This window comes from Nerophis ophidion, linkage group LG20, assembly GCF_033978795.1.
Source record: "Nerophis ophidion isolate RoL-2023_Sa linkage group LG20, RoL_Noph_v1.0, whole genome shotgun sequence".
NCBI classification, from domain to species: Eukaryota; Metazoa; Chordata; class Actinopteri; order Syngnathiformes; family Syngnathidae; genus Nerophis; species Nerophis ophidion.
This window is the reverse complement of record NC_084630.1, coordinates 20383367-20403788: the sequence shown is the minus strand read 5'-3', so window position 1 is coordinate 20403788 and position 20422 is coordinate 20383367. Positions and strand designations below refer to the sequence as shown.

Sequence of the window (20422 nt, the reverse complement as noted above, 5' to 3'; positions counted from 1 at the left end):
ATTTTAAATAATAGTACATTAAAATTAAAAAAAAAAAGGCACATTGAGCCACAATAACAGCACCATAGGCTCAGTAGGCATTCATTGAGTGATTGAAACTTTTATTAGTAGATTGCACAGTACAGTACATAATCCAAAAAATTGACCACTAAATGGTAACACCTCAATAAGTTTTTCAACATTAATCAATTACTTAATAAATGACCAAGTCGTGGTTCATATATACATACACACACATATATATATATAAATATATATATATATAAATATATATATATATATATGTATAGACAATATATAATTTATATTTATTTATTTTGCCGTTTTTGTTGACATGTTAAAGGTGTTTTAATGAATATACAAGCATGTTTAACACATAGATTCCTATCTTTCATGAAGACAAGAATATAAGTTGGTGTATTACCTGATTCTGATGACTTGCATTTTAGTGCTGATAACGTCCACGTTTTCAAAAGGAGGAGAAAAAAAGTTTATCTTTTCTGTCTAATACCACAAGAAAGTCGTTGGTTTTTGGCATCTTATTTGTTTTTATACACTTTACAAGAAATACATTGGCGGCAAACTCTGTAACTTGCTAGTTTGTTTGCTCTGGCTTTTGGAGACTCTTATTTTGTTAGCGCAGGCGCGATGAGGCGGCATTTTTATTGTGAAGACAGGAACTGTTGCGATCAGTCTTTAGGCTTTTGACGGGAAGTACGGTTGAAATAAAAAGTGTATTTTATCCTTTACACTTTTGATTGATTGATTGATTGATACTTTTATTAGTAGATTGCACAGTACAGTACATATTCCGTACAATTGACCACTAAATGGTAACACCCCAATAAGTTGTTCAACTTGTTTAAGTCGGGTCATGTGACCACCTGGCTCTGTTTGATTGGTCGAACGTCACCATACTTTTAAAAGTAAAAGTATGTTGCATAAAAACTACTCGTAGAAGTACAATGTATCCCAAAAGTTACTCAAGTAGATGTAACGGAGTAAATGTAGCGTGTTACTACCCACCTCTGTGTATATATATATACCTGCACTGGCTTCCTGTGCACTTAAGATCTGACTTGAAGGTTTTACTACTTACGTATTGTATTGTACCATATGTCCCGGCAAGAAGTCTGCGGGCTATAGAGCAATTTCTATTGGGGCTCCAGTGCTCTGGAATGTTCTCCCGGTAACAGTTAGAGATGCTACCTCAGTAAAAGAGTTTAAGTCAAATCTTAAAACTCATTTGTATACTCTTTAAATAAACCCCCCTTTTAGACCAGTTGATCTGCCGCTTCTTTTCTGCTCTGCCCCCCTATCCCTTCGAGGGTTGACACAGATTCAGTGATCACGTATGAGGCGCACTATTATGTTAGAACAGGGGTCACCCTGTAAGGACCAGATGAGTCGCCCGCTGGCCTGTTCTAAAAATAGCTCAAATAGCAGCACTTACCAGTGAGCTGCCTCTATTTGTTTTAAATTGTATTTATTTACTAGCAAGCTGGTCTCGCTTTGCTCGACATTTTTAATTCTAAGAGAGACAAAAATCAAATTGAATTTGAAAATCCAAGAAAATATTTTAAAGACTTGGTCTTCACTTGTTTAAATAAATTAATTCATTTTTTTACTTTGCTTGATCCACTATTGACTGGACTTTCACACTATTATGTTAGATCCACTATAGACTGGACTTTCACAATATTATGTTAGATCCACTATGGACTGGACTCTCACAATATTATGTTAGATCAACTATGGACTGGACTCTCACTATTATATTAGATCCACTATGGACTGGACTCTCACTTCTATGTTAGATCCACTATAGACTGGACTTTCACAATATTATGTTAGATCCACTATGGACTGGACTCTCACAATATTATGTTAGATCCACTATAGACTGGACTTTCACAATATTATGTTAGATCCACTATGGACTGGACTCTCACAATATTATGTTAGATCAACTATGGACTGGACTCTCACTATCATGTTAGATCCACTATGGACTGGACTCTCACTTCTATGTTCGATCCACTATTGACTGGACTCTCACTATTATGTTAGATCCACTATGGACTGGACTATCACAATATTATGTTAGATCCACTATGGACTAGATTCTCACTATTATGGTCGATCCACTATGGACTGGACTCTCACTATTATGTTAGATCCACTATGGACAGGACTCTCACTATTATGTGAGATTTACTACCGACTGGACTCTCACTATTATGTTAGATCCACTATGGACTGGACTCTCACTATTATGTTTGATCCACTATGGACTGGACTTTCACACTATTATGTTAGATCCACTATGGACTGGACTCTCACTATTATGTTGGATCCACTATGGACTGGACTTTCACACTATCATGTTAGATCCACTATGGACTGGACTCTCACAATATTATGTTAGATCCACTATGGACTGGACTCTTGCAATTATGTTAGATCCACTATGGACTGGACTTTCATGATATTATGTTAAATCCACTATGGACTGGAGTCTCACTGTTATGTTAGATCCACTATAGACTGGACTTTCACACTATTATGTTAGATCCACTATGGACTGGACTCTCACACTATTATGTTAGATCTACTATGGACTAGGCTCTCACACTGTTATGTTAGATCCACTATGGAGTGGACTCTCACAGTATTATGTTAGATCCACTATGGAAAGGACTCTCACACTATTATGTTAGATCCACTATGGACTAGACTATCACAATATTATGTTAGATCCACTATTGACTAGATTCTCACTATTATGTTAGATCTCCTATGGACTGGACTTTCACACTATTATGTTAGATCCACTATGGACTGGACTCTTACTATTATGTTAGATCCACAATGGACTGGACTCTCACTATTATGTTAGATCCACTATAGACTGGACTCTCACTATTATGTTAGATCCACTTTAGACTAGACTCTCACATTATATTCAACATTTGCTGTCCAAGGTTTCTCACGTCATTCTCATCGACGTCCCACTGGGTTGTGAGTTTTTCCTTGCCCTTACGTAGGCGCTGAACCTCGGATGTTGTTGTGGCTTGTACAGACAGCCCTTTGAGACACTTGTGATTTAGGGATATACAAATAAACATTGATTGATTATTTAAAAAAATATATAATAATGGGACAAACTTAACAGTGTTTAATAGCCGACAGTATAACTTATCTAACGTTAAAAGCCGCGGAACAAGAAGCTTCATTTACTTGTATCTTGTGGCAAAAGATTTTTTACTTTCAAATCAAGATCATCCACACAGACCTTGTACATCAGCAAGTCTCACTGAAGCACAGACTTGAAAAAGTTTGAAAAAAAATGGTTGGCACGTATAAAGCAAAAATACATTCTGCATTCTTCCTGGTGTGATGACCGCTGGGAGACGTCAAGAGTGAGTCTTTCAGCATTCTGTGCCTCGGATGAAAGCCGGGTCAGAATGTAAAATGCCTTTTAACAAACCCTCGCCGGGCAAACATCCATCCTGTCTCGTTGAAGGTTGTGCAGCACGATGACACGTTAATGCTGGCACCCCTTTTCAACTGGCGTTAAAAGTGCAGGATTCAAACCGCACGAAACACCTTGTAAATTGGTAGAATAAAACCGGACTAATAATCAAAAAAATTCTCAATATGACTCTGGGCCTGACCTACTAAATGTCTGCACGCATTAAAACGTGTCAGTGAATACACATTCTGAATATACATAAAACATGTGTATGATTGTACACTGTAAACAACCACAATTTTTAGTTTGTAATGTATAAAACTGGCAGCTCAGTCGCCACAATTTTACTGTAATATTTGCTGGGTTTTTTTGTTTTGTTTTCCAGCATATAAAATACAGACCCCAAAAACAGTGAAGTTGGCACATTGTGTACGTAAATGGTAAATAAAAACAGAATACAATGATTTGCAAATCCTTTTCAACTTATATTTGATTGAATAGACTGCAAATACAAGATATTTAACATATGGTTATTTTTTGCAAATACTAGCTCACTTGTAATTGGATGCCTGCAACATGTTCCAAAAAAGCTGGCATGAGTGGCAAAAAAGACTGAGAAAGTTGAGGACGGCTCATCAAACACTTATTTGGAACATGCCACAGGTGAACAGGCTAATTGGGAACAGGTGGGTGCCATGATTAGATATAAAAGCAGTTTCCATGAAATGCTCACTCATTCACAAACAAGGACGGGGCGAGGGTCATCGCTTTGTCAACAAATGCGTGAGAAAATTGTCCCCCAGTTTAAGAAGAACATGGAATTTAGCAAATTCACCATCTGAGGTCTGTAATATCTTTAAAAGGTTCAGAGAATCTCGAGAAATTACTGCACGTAACTTTGAACGCCCATGACCATCGATCCCTCAGGCGGTACCGCATCAAAAAGCGACACCAGTGTGTAAAGGATATCCCCACATGGGCTCAGGAACACTTCAGAAAACCACTGTCAGTAACTACAATCCGTCGCTGCATCTGCAAGTGCAACTTAAAACACTACTATGCAAAGCGAAAGCCATTTATCAACAACACCCAGAGAAGATGGACTGATGCAAGTGGAAAAGTGTTCTGTGGTCTGACGAGTCCACATATCAAATTGTTTTTTGGAAACTGTGGACATTGTGTCCTCTGGAACAAGGAGGAAAAGAACCATCCGGACTGTTATAGGAACAAAGTTCAAAAGTCAGCATCTGTGATGGTATGGGGGTGTATTAGTGCCCAAGGCATGGGTAACTTACACATCTGTGAAGGCACCATTATTGTTGAAAAGGACATATAGTTTTTGGAACAACATATGTTGCCATCCAAGCAACATTATCATGGACGCCCCAACTTATTTCAGCAAGACAATGCCAAGCAACATTTTACAACAGCGTGGCTCCACAGTAAAAGAATGTGGGTACTAGACTGGCCTGTAGGAGTCCAGACCTGTCTTCCATTGAAAATGTGTGGCGCATTATTGAGCCTAAAATACGACAACAGAGATCGTTGAACAACTTAAGCTGTACATCAAGCAAGAATAGCAAAGAATTCCACCTGAAAAGCTTAAAAAAATGGTGGAGGAGGAATTATGGTGTGAGGTTGTTTTTCAGGAGTTGGGCTTGGCCCCTTAGTTCCAGTAAAATTAACTTAGAATGCTCCAGGATACCAAAACATTTTGGACATTTCCATGCTCCTAACTTTGTGGGAACAGTTTGGAGCAGTCCCCTTCCTCTTCCAATATGACACCAGTGCACAAAGCAAGGTCCATAAAAACATTGTTGTGGATGAACTTGACTGGCCTGCACAGAGTCCTGACCTGAACCCGATAGAACACCTTTGGGATGAATTAGAACGGAGACCGAGAGCCAGGCCTTCTCGACCAACATCAGTGTGCGACTTCACCAATGCGCTTTTCGAAAAATGGTGGAAAATTCCTATAAACACACTCGGCAACCTTGTGGACAGCCTTCCCAGAAGTGTTGAAGCTCTAATAGCTGCAAAAGGTGGACCGACATCATATTGAGCACTATGGGTTAGGAATGGGATGGCACTTCAAGTCCTAATGTGAGTCAAGGCCCAATGCAAATATAATATATTAGTTTGTTAAAACTAAAACTGTTCCCGGTCTTGATAACCAAACAGACTAAGTCTCTGCCAGAACCTCAGGAAGCAACCCTGAACCAACTGTGGAAAAGCAACAGGGAAAAGGTCCAAAAAGGTCTGTTTCTACACCACAAACTTTACACAGGACCTTCATTTCTGCAGGTTTAAGTAAGCATCTGTGCAACACAGCACGCTCCCACGCGGCGAGACCATCTGTTCCAGCAGATTCAGGATCTGATGTCCAGTTCAGTTCTTACCTGCTCTGGCAATGAGCAACAGATGGAAGACATTGGCTTCTTGATACTTTACAGCAAATCATAAAAACCAAACAGTCCGACATTACGGCCATGCTCAGTTGCTTGTAAACAAGAAAAACTGATGGCTTCTCCAGGTTTTTTACCGCTTGTCCCTCTCGTCCATAGTGGATCCAACATAATAGTGAGAGTCCAGTCCATAGTGGATTTAACATAATAGTGTGAGATTCCAGTCCATAGTGGATCTAACATAATAGTGAGAGTCCAGTCCATAGTGGATGGAGCCTATCCCAGGTGCATTTATGCAGAAGGCGGGGTCCACCATGGACAAGTCGCCACCTAATCACAGGGCCAACAGAGACAACATTCACACTCACATTTCCTTCACTGGTAATTTACCAGGGACAAGCTGGTGAGAATGGAGATGTGAGGGTAAATGGTAGTACACATGAAGTCAGGGAAGGAAGATGGAAACTCCATGGTGGTCTGTTACTTTTTTCTGTTTTATTTCAAACATAATGTTGTGAGAGTCCAGTCCATAGTGGATCTAACATAATAGTGAGAGTCCAGTCCATAGTGGATCTAACATAATAGTGAGAGTCCAGTCCATAGTGGATCTAACATAATAGTGAGAGTCCAGTCCATAGTGGATCTAACATAATAGTGAGAGTCCAGTCCATAGTAGATCTAACATAATAGTGAGAGTCCAGTCCATAGTGGATTTAACATAATAGTGAGAGTCCAGTCCATAGTGGATTTAACATAATAGTGAGAGTCCAGTCTAAAGTGGATTTAACATAATAGTGAGAGTCCAGTCCATAGTGGATTTAACATAATAGTGAGGGTAAAGTCCATAGCGGATCTAATAATAGTGAGAGTCCAGTCCATAGTGAATCTAACATAATATTGTGAGAATCCAGTCCATAGTGGATCTAACATAATAGTGAGGGTCCAGTCCATAGTTGATCTAACATAATATGGGTTGTACTTGTATAGCGCTTTTCTACCTCCAAGGTACTCAAAGCGCTTTGACACTACTTCCACATTTACCCATTCACACACACATTCACACACTGATGGAGGGAGCTGCCATGCAAGGCGCTAACCAGCACCCATCAGGAGCAAGGGTGAAGTGTCTTGCTCAGGACACAACGGACGTGAAGAGGTTGGTACTAGGTGGGGATTGAACCAGGGACCCTCGGGTTGCGCACAGCCACTCTGCCACTGCGCCACGCCGTGACAATAGTGACAATAGTGACAGTCCAGTCCATAGTGGATTTAACATAATAGTGTGAGAGTCCAGTCCATAGCGGATCTAATAATAGTGACAGTCCAGTCCATAGTGAATCTAACATAATATTGTGAGAATCCAGTCCATAGTGGATCTAACATAATAGTGAGAGTCCAGTCCATAGTGGATCCAACATAATATCGTGAAAGTCCAGTCCATAGTTGATCTAACATAATAGTGTGAGAGTCCAGTCCATAGTGAATCTAACATAATAGTGTGAGAGTCCAGTCCATAGTGGATCTAACATAATAGTGAGAGTCCAGTCCATAGTGAATCTAACATAATATTGTGAGAATCCAGTCCATAGTGGATCTAACATAATAGTGAGAGTCCAGTCCATAGTGGATTTAACATAATATCGTGAAAGTCCAGTCCATAGTTGATCTAACATAGTGTGAGAGTCCAGTCCATAGTGGATCTAACATAATAATGTGAGAGTCCAGTCCATAGTGGATCTAACATAATAGTGAGAGTCCAGTCCATAGTGGATCTAACATAATAGTGAGAGTCCAGTCCATAGTGGATTCAACATAATAGTGAGAGTCCAGATCATAGTGGATTTAACATAATAGTGAGAGTCCAGTCCATAGTGGATCTAACATAATAGTGAGAGTCCAGTCCAAAGTGAATCTAACATAATAGTGAGAGTCCAGTCCATAGTGGATCCAACATAGTAGTGACAGTCCAGTCTATAGTGGATCCAACATAATAGTGAGAGTCCAGTCCATAGTGGATCCAACCTAATAGTGAGAGTTCAGTCCATAGTGGATTTAACATAATAGTGACATTCCAGTCCATAGTGGATCCTACATAATAGTGAGAGTCCAGTCCATAGTGGATTTAACATAGAAGTGAGAGTCCAGTCCATAGTGGATCTAACATAACAGTGTAAGAGTCCAGTCCATAGTGGATCTAACATACTAGTGAGAGTCCAGTCAATAGTAGATCTAACATAATAGTGAGAGTCCAGTCCATAGTGGATCTAACCTAATAGTGAGAGTCCAGTCCATAGTGGATCTAACATAATAGTGAGAGTCCAGTCCATAGTGGATCTAACATAACAGTGTAAGAGTCCAGGAGAAGCAAAGACAGATCAGCAGTGCAGAGATGTCCCCAACCGATGCACAGGCGAGCGGTCCACCACGGGTCCAGACTTTGGACAGTCAGCACTTGATCCGTGGCCACCGAAGCCCTGGTTATTATTTAAAAGATTTGTTTTTAAAGTTTCCCATAGCTATGTCTGTCGTCCTTGTTTTTTTTTTTGCTTTGTATTTCTTGTTTTCGTACAACATCACGACTCTCATGACTAAGTCAGGGTCCAAAAAAACCTATCCAGGCTGTCCCGCTCTTCATCGCTGTGAACCACGACTCATCAAAACCGAGGCATCCGTGCATCGGGTCTTTCCACCCTTTTCATCTATTTGTGTTGTCAGGAAATCCCGGTCCCCTCGCGGTTCCTTCAAAATCCTCCCCTGTGACATCATCGCATTGTCGGTAACCAGGGCACGGGTGGGGGGGGAGCACGCTATGTAAGCTGCAAACGGGGGTGGGGTTGGGGGGTCTTTTGATGCTGGTTCAACTCGGAGGCGACGGGAAGAAAGGATGCGTTCCTTTTGAAGCCGGCAGCTCAGTGATGAGGGAATGCGGGTTACGGAGAGACACATCGAGAACGGGAGATTCCTCCACACCAAAAAAAATGTTTTTTCGGAGATGAAGAGCGTAGCTTTTATTATTCTATCACGGCGTCTTTTTTCCCCATGACTTGTTTCTTATCAATAATATTTTATCTTGAAAAAAAAAAAACCCCTCCAACTATAAGTTTCTCTGAAACTGTGTCAAAGGATGGTGGACAGCCAGTGTATTAGGTCAAACTTTCCCCTACTTTTGGAACTTAACACGCCATTTTTTTGTACAAACCCCAAAGCCAGTGAAATTGGCACGTTGTGTAAAGGGTAAATTAAAACGCCGCCGCTCCCAGTCTGTGGAAAGCGCTCACCGACCACCTGAGGGAACCACAGACTGTGAATGCTTTGAAACAAGGCTTAAGAACCCTTCTTTTTTTAAAAAGCATATATATATATATATATATATATATATATATATATATATATATATGTATATATTGTCAGGCTTTCCCCTGACAGTTTGTCTGTTTTAGTTTTTTCCTCTGCATTTGTCTGTTTCCTCTGTGTTTAGTATCTCCTGTCTTTAGTTCCTGTCTATTGCTCTTATTTTGTCAGCTTCCTGTCTTGTTCCCTGAGTGCTCTGTTCCTCCTCAGCTGCGGCTGATTGGCGCCTGGCCACACCTGTTGCCAATCAGTATGCTCCTATTTGTACCTGCTTTGTCTTGTGTCAGTTGCTGGATCATTGTATTGTATTGTCTTGTCGATGTCACGTCTAGTCAGTCTTGTGATGTGTTATCGCTCCTGTCGTGTCGTACCTTGTCTTTACAGCGTAGCGGTAAGCTATATTCAGTTGATGTTTGTAGCTTACCGTTTTTTGTTCCCTGCTTCCATTTTATTTTTCATTATACAAGTACGACTTCTGTTTGCCTGTTCGCTACCCGCTAGCTTCCACGCTAAGCTCCTGTTTGTTATTTTCTAGCTCCCAGGCTAGCTCCTTTTGTTTGATTATCCGCCTCGTGCGCGCTTTGTGTTTGTACCCTTTCGGTTTTGTTTTTGTCTTAGTATTTAATTAAATCATGTTTTCACATTCCATGCCTGCCTCCATCTCTGCATTTTGGGGTTCGTCAACAAATAACTATGACATACTGTATATATATATATATATATATATATATATATATATATATATATATATATATATATATATATATATATATATATGTACATATACTAGTTCCAGCTATTAGGTTGTACTAGTTTTTATTCGTATTTATTTTATTATCTTTGTATAATTATTATTATTTTTATTCTATTTATTTATTCATTTATTTTTAAATACACTGTAGCACTTTAAAGGGTGGTTGCTCAATATAAAGTGATTTTTTACAAATAAAATCTGGTAAAATTCTTATTAAAAACAGAATACAATGATTTGCAAAATCCTTTTCAACTTATATTCAATTGACTGCAAAGACAAAATAGTTAACGTTCAAACTGGAAAACTTTGTTATTCTTTGCAGATATTAGCTCATTCTGAATTTGATGCCGGTAACATGTTTAAAAAAAAAAGCTGGCACATGTGGCAAAAAAGACTGAGAAAGTTGAGGAATGCTCATCAAACACTTATTTAGAACATCCCACAGGTGTGCGGGCTACTTGGGAACAGGTGGGTGCCATGATTGGGTATAAAAGCGGCTTCCACGAAATGCTCAGTCATTCATAAACAAGGGTGGGGTGAGGGTCAACAAATGCGAGAGCAAATTGCCGAACAGTTTCAGAATGACATTTCTCGACGAGCTATTGCAAGAAATTTAGGGATTTCACCATCTATGTTTCGTAATATCATCAAAAGGCTCAGAGAATTTGGAGAAATCACTACACATAGGCGGCTAAGCTTGTGACTTTAGATACTTCAGGCGGTACTGCATCAAACAGCGACATCAGTGTGTAAAGGATATCACCACATGGGTTCAGGTACACTTCAGAAAACCACTGTCAGTAACTAAAGTCCGTCGCTACATCTTTAAATGCAAGTTAAAACTCTACTATGCAAAGCGGAAGCCATTTATCAACAACACCCAGAAACGCCACCGGTTTCGCTGGGCCCGAGCTCATCTAATATGGACTGATGCAAAGTGTAAAAGTGTTCTGTGGTCGAACGAATACACATTTCAAATTGTTTTCGGAAACCGTGGACGTCGTGTCCCCCGGAACAAAGAGGAAAAGAAACATCCGGATGGTTTGAAAACCAGCATCTGTGATGGTATCGGGGTGTATTAGTGCCCAAGGCATGGGTAACTTACACATCTGTGAAGGCACCATTAATGCTGAAAGGTCCATACAGGTTTTGGAGCAACATATGTTGCCATCAAAGGAACGTTATCATGGACGCCCCTGCTTATTTCAGCAAAACAATGCCAAGCCATGTGTTACAACAGCGCTGCTTCATAGTAAAAGAGTGCAGGTACTAGACTGGCCTGCCTGTAGTCTAGACCTGTCTCCCATTGAAAATGTATGGTGCATTATGAAGCCTAAAATACCACAAGGGAGACCCCGGACTGTTGAACAACTTAAGCTGTACATCAAGCAAGAATGGGAAAGAATTCCACTTGAAAAGCTTCAAAAATGTGTCTCCTCAGTTCCCAAACATTTATTAAGTGTTGTTAAAAGGAAAGACCATGTAACACAGTGGTAAAAATGCCCCTGTGACAACTTGTTTACAATGTGTTGCTGCCATTACATTCTAAGTTAATGATAATTTGCAAAAAAAAAATAAGTTTCTCAATTGGAACATTAAATATATTGTCTTTGCAGTCTATTCAATTGAATGTAAATTAATACGCATTTGCAAATCATTGTATTCTATTTTTATTTACCATTTACACAACATGAAAAAAATCCCAGGTTTGGGGTTTTGTCCCATGTTTTAATCCGATTGTAATTGAGCTTGAGTTTGAGTTTATTTCGAACATGCGATCATCAAAAGTAGGTATGTCCGATATATCGGCTGATAAATGCTTTAAAATGTAATATCAGAAGTTATCAGTATCGGTTTCAATAATATCGGTATTGGTTTCAAAAAGTAAAATGTATGACTTTTTAAAACGCCGCTGTACAGAGTGGTACACGGACGTAGGGAGAAGTACAGAGCGCCAATAAACCTTAAAGGCACTGCCTTTGCGTGCCGGCCCAGTCACATAATATCTCAGGCTTTTCACACACACAAGTGAATGCAAAGCATACTTGGTCAACAGCCATACAGGTCACACTGAGGGTGGCCGTATAAACAACTTTAACACTGTTACAAATTCGCGCCACACTGTGAACCCACACCAAACAAGAATGACAAACACATTTCGGGAGAACATCCGCACCGTAACACAACAGGACAAAAACCCAGAAGCCCTTGCAGCACTAACTTTTCTGGGACGCTACAAGATGTACCCCCCGCTACTCACCTACCCCGCCCACCTCAACCTCCGCATGGTCTAAGGTCCCAAATTCCAAGCTGCTGTTTTGAGGCATGTTAAAAAAATTAATGCACTTTGTGACTTCAATAATAAATATGGCAGTGCCATGTTGGCATTTTTTTACATAACTTGACTTGATTTATTTTGGAAAACCTTGTTACATTGTTTAATGCATCCAGCGGGGCATCACAACAAAATTAGGCATAATAACGTGTTCATTCCACCACTGTATATATCGGTATCGCTTGATATCGTAATCGGTAATTAAGAGTTGGACAATGTCGGAATATCAGATATCGCAAAAAAGCCATTATAAATCAATCAATGTTTAATTATATATCCCTAAATCACAAGTTTCTCAAAGGGCTGTATAAGCCACAACGACATCCTCGATTCATATCCCGCATAAGGGCAAGGAAAAACTCACAACCCAGTGGGATGTCAATGTGAATGACTATGAGAAACCTTGGAGTGGACTGCAGATGTGGACTGCAGATGTGGCCTGCAGATGTGGCCTGCAGATGTGGGTGACCCCCCCCCCCCCCCCCCCTCCTCTCGGGGAGACCAGATGCAATGGATGTTGAGTGCGTCTAACATAATTTTGTGAAAGTCCAGTCCACAGTAGATCTAACATAATAGTGTAAGACTCCAGTCCATAGTGGATTCAACATAATAGTGAGAGTCCAGTCCATAGCGGATCTACCATAATAGTGAGAGTCCAGTCCATAGTGGATCTAACATAATAGTGTAAGACTCCAGTCCATAGTGGATCTAACATAATAGTGAGAGTCCAGTCCATAGTGGATCTAACATAATAGTGTAAAACTCCAGTCCATAGTGGATCTAACATAATAGTGAGAGTCCAGTCCATAATGGATCTAACATAATAGTGAGAGTCCAGTCCATAGTGGATCTAACATAATAGTGAGAGTCCAGTCCATAGTGGATCTAACATAAAAGTGAAAGTCCAGTCCATAGCGGATCTAACATAATAGTGAGAGTCCAGTCCATAGTGGATCTATCGTAATAGTGTAAGACTCCAGTCCATAGTGGATCTAACATACTAGTGAGAGTCCAGTCCATAGTGGATCTAACATAATAGTGAGAGTCCAGTCCATAGTGGATCTAACATAATAGTGAGAGTCCAGTCCATAGTGAATCTAACATAATAGTGAGAGTCTAGTCCATAGTGGATCTAACATAATAGTGAGAGTTCAGTCCATAGTGGATCTAAAATAATAGTGAGAGTCCAGTCCACAGTGGATATAACATAATAGTGAGAGTTCAGTCCATAGTGGATCTAAAATAATAGTGAGAGTCCAGTCCATAGTCCATCTCGGCAAAAAAGCCATTATCGGACATCTCTAATCAAAAGGCACCACACAATCATTAAACAATCAAGTCAAGACAAAGCAGTATCCGCAATACTGGCCCTGTATCTAATTGCTATCAAATCAATACTAAAACGTGCACACCCCTATTATAAAAACCGTAACCCTGGTCTTTCAGCGAGTTTCCCCGCTAATGGCATCAAACTAAGCAACACTAATGTAAGCAGGAAGTGCTTTGCCTCGTTCAACTTGGATACAAAGCTCAATCCTGGTAACAGACCACCTTGTTACCACACCAGCGTGTGGAGACCACGTCTAAAGAACTTTATTTAGCAAGTAATCGTCTCTTCTTTTAGTATGAAGCTTTCAGTTTCACTTCCTCTCTGTGGACCAGACACTTCGCTCATTTTTGTTTCCCCCTGCAACATTATCTTCAGTGATGGGCTCGCTCATTAAAACCTCCCCACGTCTCTGCTCCCTCTCTTTGTTTCATCCTATTTGCTTTGATCATGTCCTCCAGAACTCAGGCAGGAAACCCTCCCCAGGATTACCATGGACTTTCCCAGCGTGCGTGCACAAAGAATGACGTTATTCGGTACGCTCTGACGCTTCGCTGCCATGGCATATATGCAAACTCTGCATGACCGGCTGGCATTCCGAGGGGCAAAGTTAATACCGTTAATGTCGTTATCCGAGGTCGGGTCGCGGGGGCAGCAGCCCAAGCAGGGAAGCCCAGACTTTCCTCTCCCCAGCCACTTCGTCCAGCTCTTCCCAGGGGATCCCGAGGCGTTCCCAGGCCAGCCGGCGGGAGACATAGTCTTCCCAACGTGTCCTGGGTCATTCCCGTGGCCTCTTACCAGTTGGACGTGCCCGAAACACCTCCCTAGGGAGGCGTTCGGGTGGCATCCTGACCAGATGACCGTGAAAATTTTTTATTTTTCACTAAAGAAGGGTTCGGTGAATGTGCACATGAAATTGGTGGGGTTCGGTACCTTCAACAAGGTTAAGAACCATATTTGCCAACCCTCCCGATTTTCCCAGGAGACTCCCGAAGTTCAGTGCGCCTCCCAAAAATCTCCCAGGGCAACCATTCTCCGGATTTCCACCCAGACAACAATATTGGGGGCGTGCCTTAAAGGCACTGCCTTAAGCGGCCTCTACAACCTGTCGGGAGACATAGTCTTCCCAACGTGTCCTGGGTCTTCCCCGTGGCCTCCTTCCTACCTGTCGGACATGACAGGGAGGCGTTCGGGTGGCATCATGACTAGATGCCTGAACCACCTCATCTGGTTTCTCTCCATGTGGAGGAGCAGCGGCTTTACTTTTGAGTTCCTCCCGGATGGCAGAGCTTCTCACCCTATCTCTAAGGGAGAGACCCACCACCCGGTGGAGGAAACTCATTTGGGCCGCTTGTACTCGTGATCTTGTCCTTTCGGTCATAACTCAAAGCTCATGACCATAGGTGAGGATGGGAACGTAGATCGACCGGTAAATTGAGGGCTTTGCCTTCCGGCGCAGCTCCTTCTTCACCACAAAGGATCGATACAGCGTTCGTATAACTGAAGACGTCGCACCGATCGGCCTGTCGATCTCACAATCCACTCTTCCCTCACTCGAGAACAAGACTCCTAGGTACTTGAACTCCTCCACTTGGGGCAGAGTCTCCTCCCCAACCCGGAGATGGCACTCCATCCTTTTCCGGGAGAGAACCATGGACTCTGACTTGTATGTGCTGAGTACAGTACATATTCCGTACAATTGACCACTAAATGCTAACACCCAAATACGTTTTTCAACTTGTTAAAGTCGGGGTCCACATTAGTCAATTCATGGTCTCCCGGCTGGCCTGATATCAAAGTTATATTTGTGTTAAAACCATTGTAGGCGGGCACTGGGAGCAGGTGGGTAAAGTGTCTTGCCCAGGGACACAACGGCAGTGACTAGGATGGCGGAAGAGGGGATCGAACCTGGAACCCTCAAGTTGCTGGCACGGCCGCTCTACCAACCGAGCTATGCGGCCCACATGTAAAAGACTTCCTTGTGGTCTACATCGGCGTTGTTCAACCACTGTGCCGATACAGTCTGGTGTGCCAAGGGAGATGGTGTGATTTTACCTATTTGGGTTGAAAATATATTTTTGCGCAAACCAGTAATTATAGTCTTCAAATGAGTGTCGGTGGAGTAACCGTGTAATACTCTTCCATACCAGTAGGTGGCAGCCGGTAGCTAATTGCGTTGTAGATGTCGGAAACAGCGGGAGGCAGGGTGCAGGTAAAAAAGGTGTCTAATGCATACGTGCTAACCTTGAGATCTCTGAATTCGGGGAATGGGGGGCAGGGTTTGGTGGTAGCGGGGGTGTATATTGTAGCGTCCCGCAAGAGTATTTCTTCGGTTGTGTTTATGATCCGGTTTGGTGGCTGCAGGATTAGGTCTCTGCTCTTTGCAGATGATGTGGTCCTGATGGATTCATATGGCCAAGATTGCCAGCTCTCACTGGATCGGTTCGCAGCCGAGTGTGAAGCGACTGGGATGGGAATCAGCACCTCCATGTCCGAGTCCATGTTTCTCGCCCGGAAAAGGGCGGAGTGCCATCTCCGGGTTCGGGAGGAGACCTTGCCCCAAGTGGAGGAGTTCAAGTACCTCTGAGACTTGTTCACGAGTGAGGGAAGAGTGGATCGTGAGATCGATAGGCAGATTGGTGCGGCGTCTTCAGTAATGCGAACGCTGTATCGATCCGTTGTGGTGAAGAAGGAGCTGAGCCAGAAGGCAAAGCTCTCAATTTACTGGTCGATCTACGTTCCCATCCTCACTTATGGTCATGATATTTGGGTCATGACCGAAAGGACAAGATCACGGGTACAAGCGGCCCAAATGAGTTTCCTCCGCCGGGTGGTGGGGGTCTCCCTTAGAGATAGGGTGAGAAGCTCTGCCATCCGGGAGGAGCTCAAAGTAAAGCCGCTGTTCCTCCACATGGAGAGGAGCCAGATGAGGTGGTTCGGGCATCTAGTCAGGATGCCACCCGAACTAGGAAGGTGTTCCGGTCATGTTCGACAGGTAGGAAGGAGAACACAGGAAAGACCCAGGACACGGTGGGAAGACTATGTCTCCCGACAGGTTGTAGAGGACACTTAAGGCAGTCACGCCCCCAGTATTATTGTTTGGGTGGAAATCGGGAGAATGGTTACCCTGGGAGATTTTCGGGAGGGGCACTGAACTATGGGAGTCACCTGGGAAAATCAGGAGGGTTGGCAAGTATGGTTTAACACTTAAACCAAAAATAAACAAAAGGCGAGTGCCCCTAAGCGAAGGCATTGAAGCTTAGTAAAGGCTATGCAGAACAAAACTAAAACTGAACTGGCTACAAAATAAACAAAAATAGAATGCTGGACGACAGCAAAGACTTACTGTGGAGCAAAGACGGCGTCCACAAAGTACATCCGTACATGACATGACAAACAACAATGTCCAAACTAAGAAGGATAAAAACAACTGGAACAGTCTTGACTGCTAAAAACAAAGTAGATGTGGGAAATATCGCTGAGAATGTTGCATAGATGATGTCTTCAAGCCGCTTTCAGACAGTCGCTTCAGAATGTGCCTTTTTGTGGGCGCTCTTATTTACGTGGCTCACCTTTGACAGCGTTTTCTCCTCGTCATCTTTGTTGTAGCGGTGTAGCGTGCAAGGACGGGAGTGGAAGAATTGTTAAAAGATGGCGCAAACTGTTTTAATGACATTCTGACTTCAATCAAAAACGGAGCAGTATCTCCATGTAGTCGCAAATTATGTCAACTTCAATATTTTCTAATTATGCAAAAATGTATCGTCAAAAATTCAAGCCATTTAAAAAAAAAATTAAAATAAAATACTAATAATGATTTCAAAGCAAGTTCTCCATCAAATGGTGCAATGTAAAATGGTAAAATAGTGAAATTTACTGTCGTTTTTACAGCACTGTTCTTTAAATGGAAAAAAAAACTGTGGTGCAGTTTTGGCATTTACTGTAATAGACCAATATCAATAAAAAATAAAAATAAAATGTGATTGAAAGGATCTATGCAGCAAGTGTCAAACTCAAGGCCCGGGGGCCAGACTTCCTTTGATTTGGCCCTCGAAAGCCGGGAAATAATATGTACACCAGTAAAGTAATTTTAACAGTTCTTACTGAATGTATTTTTTAACGTTTTGGTGTTGTTTGCTGGCTTCACATTTCAATCTACACATATCTCTTATGTGTGACTACCATCTACTGGTCACACTTATCATTACACCGTGTACCAAATAAAATTGCTTCGAGGTCGGTAAGCACAACCAAAAATATTCCGTAAAAAAGGTGCAACGGGTTATAAGGCGAACCGTCGATTTTTAAGAAAATCAATCAATCAATGTTTTTTATATAGCCCTAAATCACAAGTGTCTCAAAGGGCTGCACAAGCCACAACGACATCCTCGGTTCAGAGCCCTCATAAGGGCAAGGAATAACTCACAACGCAGTGGGATATTAATGTGAATAACTATGAAAAACCTTGGAGAAGCCCCACACACACACAAAATAGTGTGAGAGTCCAGTCCATAGTGGATCTAACATAATAGTGAGTCCAGTCCATAGTGGATTTCACATAATAGTGAGTCCAGTCCATAGTGGATCTAACATAATAGTGTGAAAATCCAGTCCATAGTGGATCTAACATAATAGTGTGAGTCCAGTCCATAGTGGATCTAACATAATAGTGTGAGAGTCCAGTCCATAGTGGATCTAACATAATAGGGAGAGTCCAGTCTATAGTGGATCTAACATAATAGGGGGAGTCCAGTCTATAGTGGATCTAACATAATAGGGAGAGTCCAGTCTATAGTGGATCTAACATAATAGTGAGAGTCCAGTCCATAGTGGATCTAACATAATAGGGAGAGTCCAGTCTATAGGGGATCTAACATAATAGAGAGAGTCCAGTCCAAAGTGGATCCAACATAATAGTGATTCCAGTCCATAGTGGATTTAACATAATAGTGAGTCCAGTCCATAGTGGATTTAACATAATAGTGTGAAAATCCAGTCCATAGTGGATTTAACATAATAGTGTGAAAATCCAGTCCATAGTGGATCTAACATAATAGTTTGAGTCCAGTCCATAGTGGATCTAACATAATAGTGTGAAAATCCAGTCCATAGTGTATCTAACATAATAGTGTGAGAGTCCAGTCCATAGTGGATCTAACATAACAGTGTGAGTCCAGTCCATTGTGGATCTAACATAATAGTGAGTCAAGTCCATTGTGGATCTAACATAATAGTGAGTCCAATCCATAGTGGATTTAACATAATAGTGAGTCCAGTCCATTATGGATCTAACATAATAGTGTGAATATTGAGTCCATAGTGGATCTAACATAATAGTGTGAGTCCAGTCCATAGTGGATCTAACATAATAGTGTGAAAATCCAGTCCATAGTGGATCTAACATAACCGTGTGAGTCTGGTCCATTGTGGATCTAACATAATAGTGAGTCCAGTCCATAGTGGATCTAAACTAATATTGTGAAAGTCCGGTCCATAGTGGATCTAACATGATAGTGACAGTCCAGTCCATAGTGGATCTAACATAAGAGTGAGTCCAGTCCATAGTGGATCCAACATCATATTTAAGTTAACATAATCTGTTAACTATTATTTAACTCTGGCTCTTGAGACGTGATATCCATGGAACAGGTCGGGATGGACTTCCACGGTGGTGTTTAAAAGTGTCAGTTGGCTCTCATGATGTGTGGAGTGAGTAATAATCAGTGATGTCGAAAGGAAAAGAAAACTTTTTTTTGAATGTGCGGCCATATTGCCCACATCTGCGGTCCTCTCCAAGGTGTCTAATAGTCATTGTCACTGACGTCGCACTGGGGGGAGTTTTTCCTTGCCCTTATGTAGGCTCTGTAGCGCGGATGTCGTTGTGGCTTGTGCAGCCCCTTGAGACACTTGTGATTTAGGGTTACGTAAATAAACATTGATTGATATTGTCTCACATAAGGGCACCAAGTGACACCACAGTACGACTACGGACTGCGAGCCACTCCTGAATGCCAAGTGACACCACAGTACGACTACGGACTGTGAGCCACTTCTGAATGCCAAGTGACACCACAGTACGACTACGGACTGTGAGCCACTCCTGAATGCCAAGTGACACCACAGTACGGCTACGGACTGTGAGCCACTTCTGAATGCCAAGTGACACCACAGTACGACTACGGACTGCGAGCCACTACTGAATGCCAAGTGACACCACAGTACGACTACGGACTGCGAGCCACTACTGAATGCCAAGGGACACCACAGTACGACTACGGACTGTGAGCCACTCCTGAATGCCAAGTGACACCACAGTACGGCTACGGACTGTGAGCCACTTCTGAATAACAAGTGACACCACAGTACGACTACAGACTGTGAGCCACTCCTGAATGCCAAGTGACACCACAGTACGGCTACGGACTGTGAGCCACTTCTGAATGCCAACTGACACCACAGTACGACTACGGACTGCGAGCCACTACTGAATGCCAAGTGACACCACAGTACGACTACGGACTGTGAGCCACTCCTGAATGCCAAGTGACACCACAGTACGGCTACGGACTGTGAGCCACTTCTGAATGCCAAGTGACACCACAGTACGACTACAGACTGTGAGCCACTCCTGAATGCCAAGTGACACTACAGTACGACTATGGACTGTAAGCCACTCCTGAATGCGACTACGGACTGTGAGCCACTCCTGAATGCCAAGTGACACCACAGTACGACTACAGACTGTGAGCCACTCCTGAATGCCAAGTGACACCAC

The 20422-nt window shown here is 42.1% G+C and overlaps 1 protein-coding gene across 4 annotated transcripts in view; it reads right to left on the bottom strand.

Moving 5' to 3' along the window:
* rptor (regulatory associated protein of MTOR, complex 1) overlaps positions 1-20422 on the bottom strand; it is a 480971-nt gene that overhangs the window by 20282 nt on the left and 440267 nt on the right. The gene's annotated exons all lie outside the window — the stretch shown is intronic.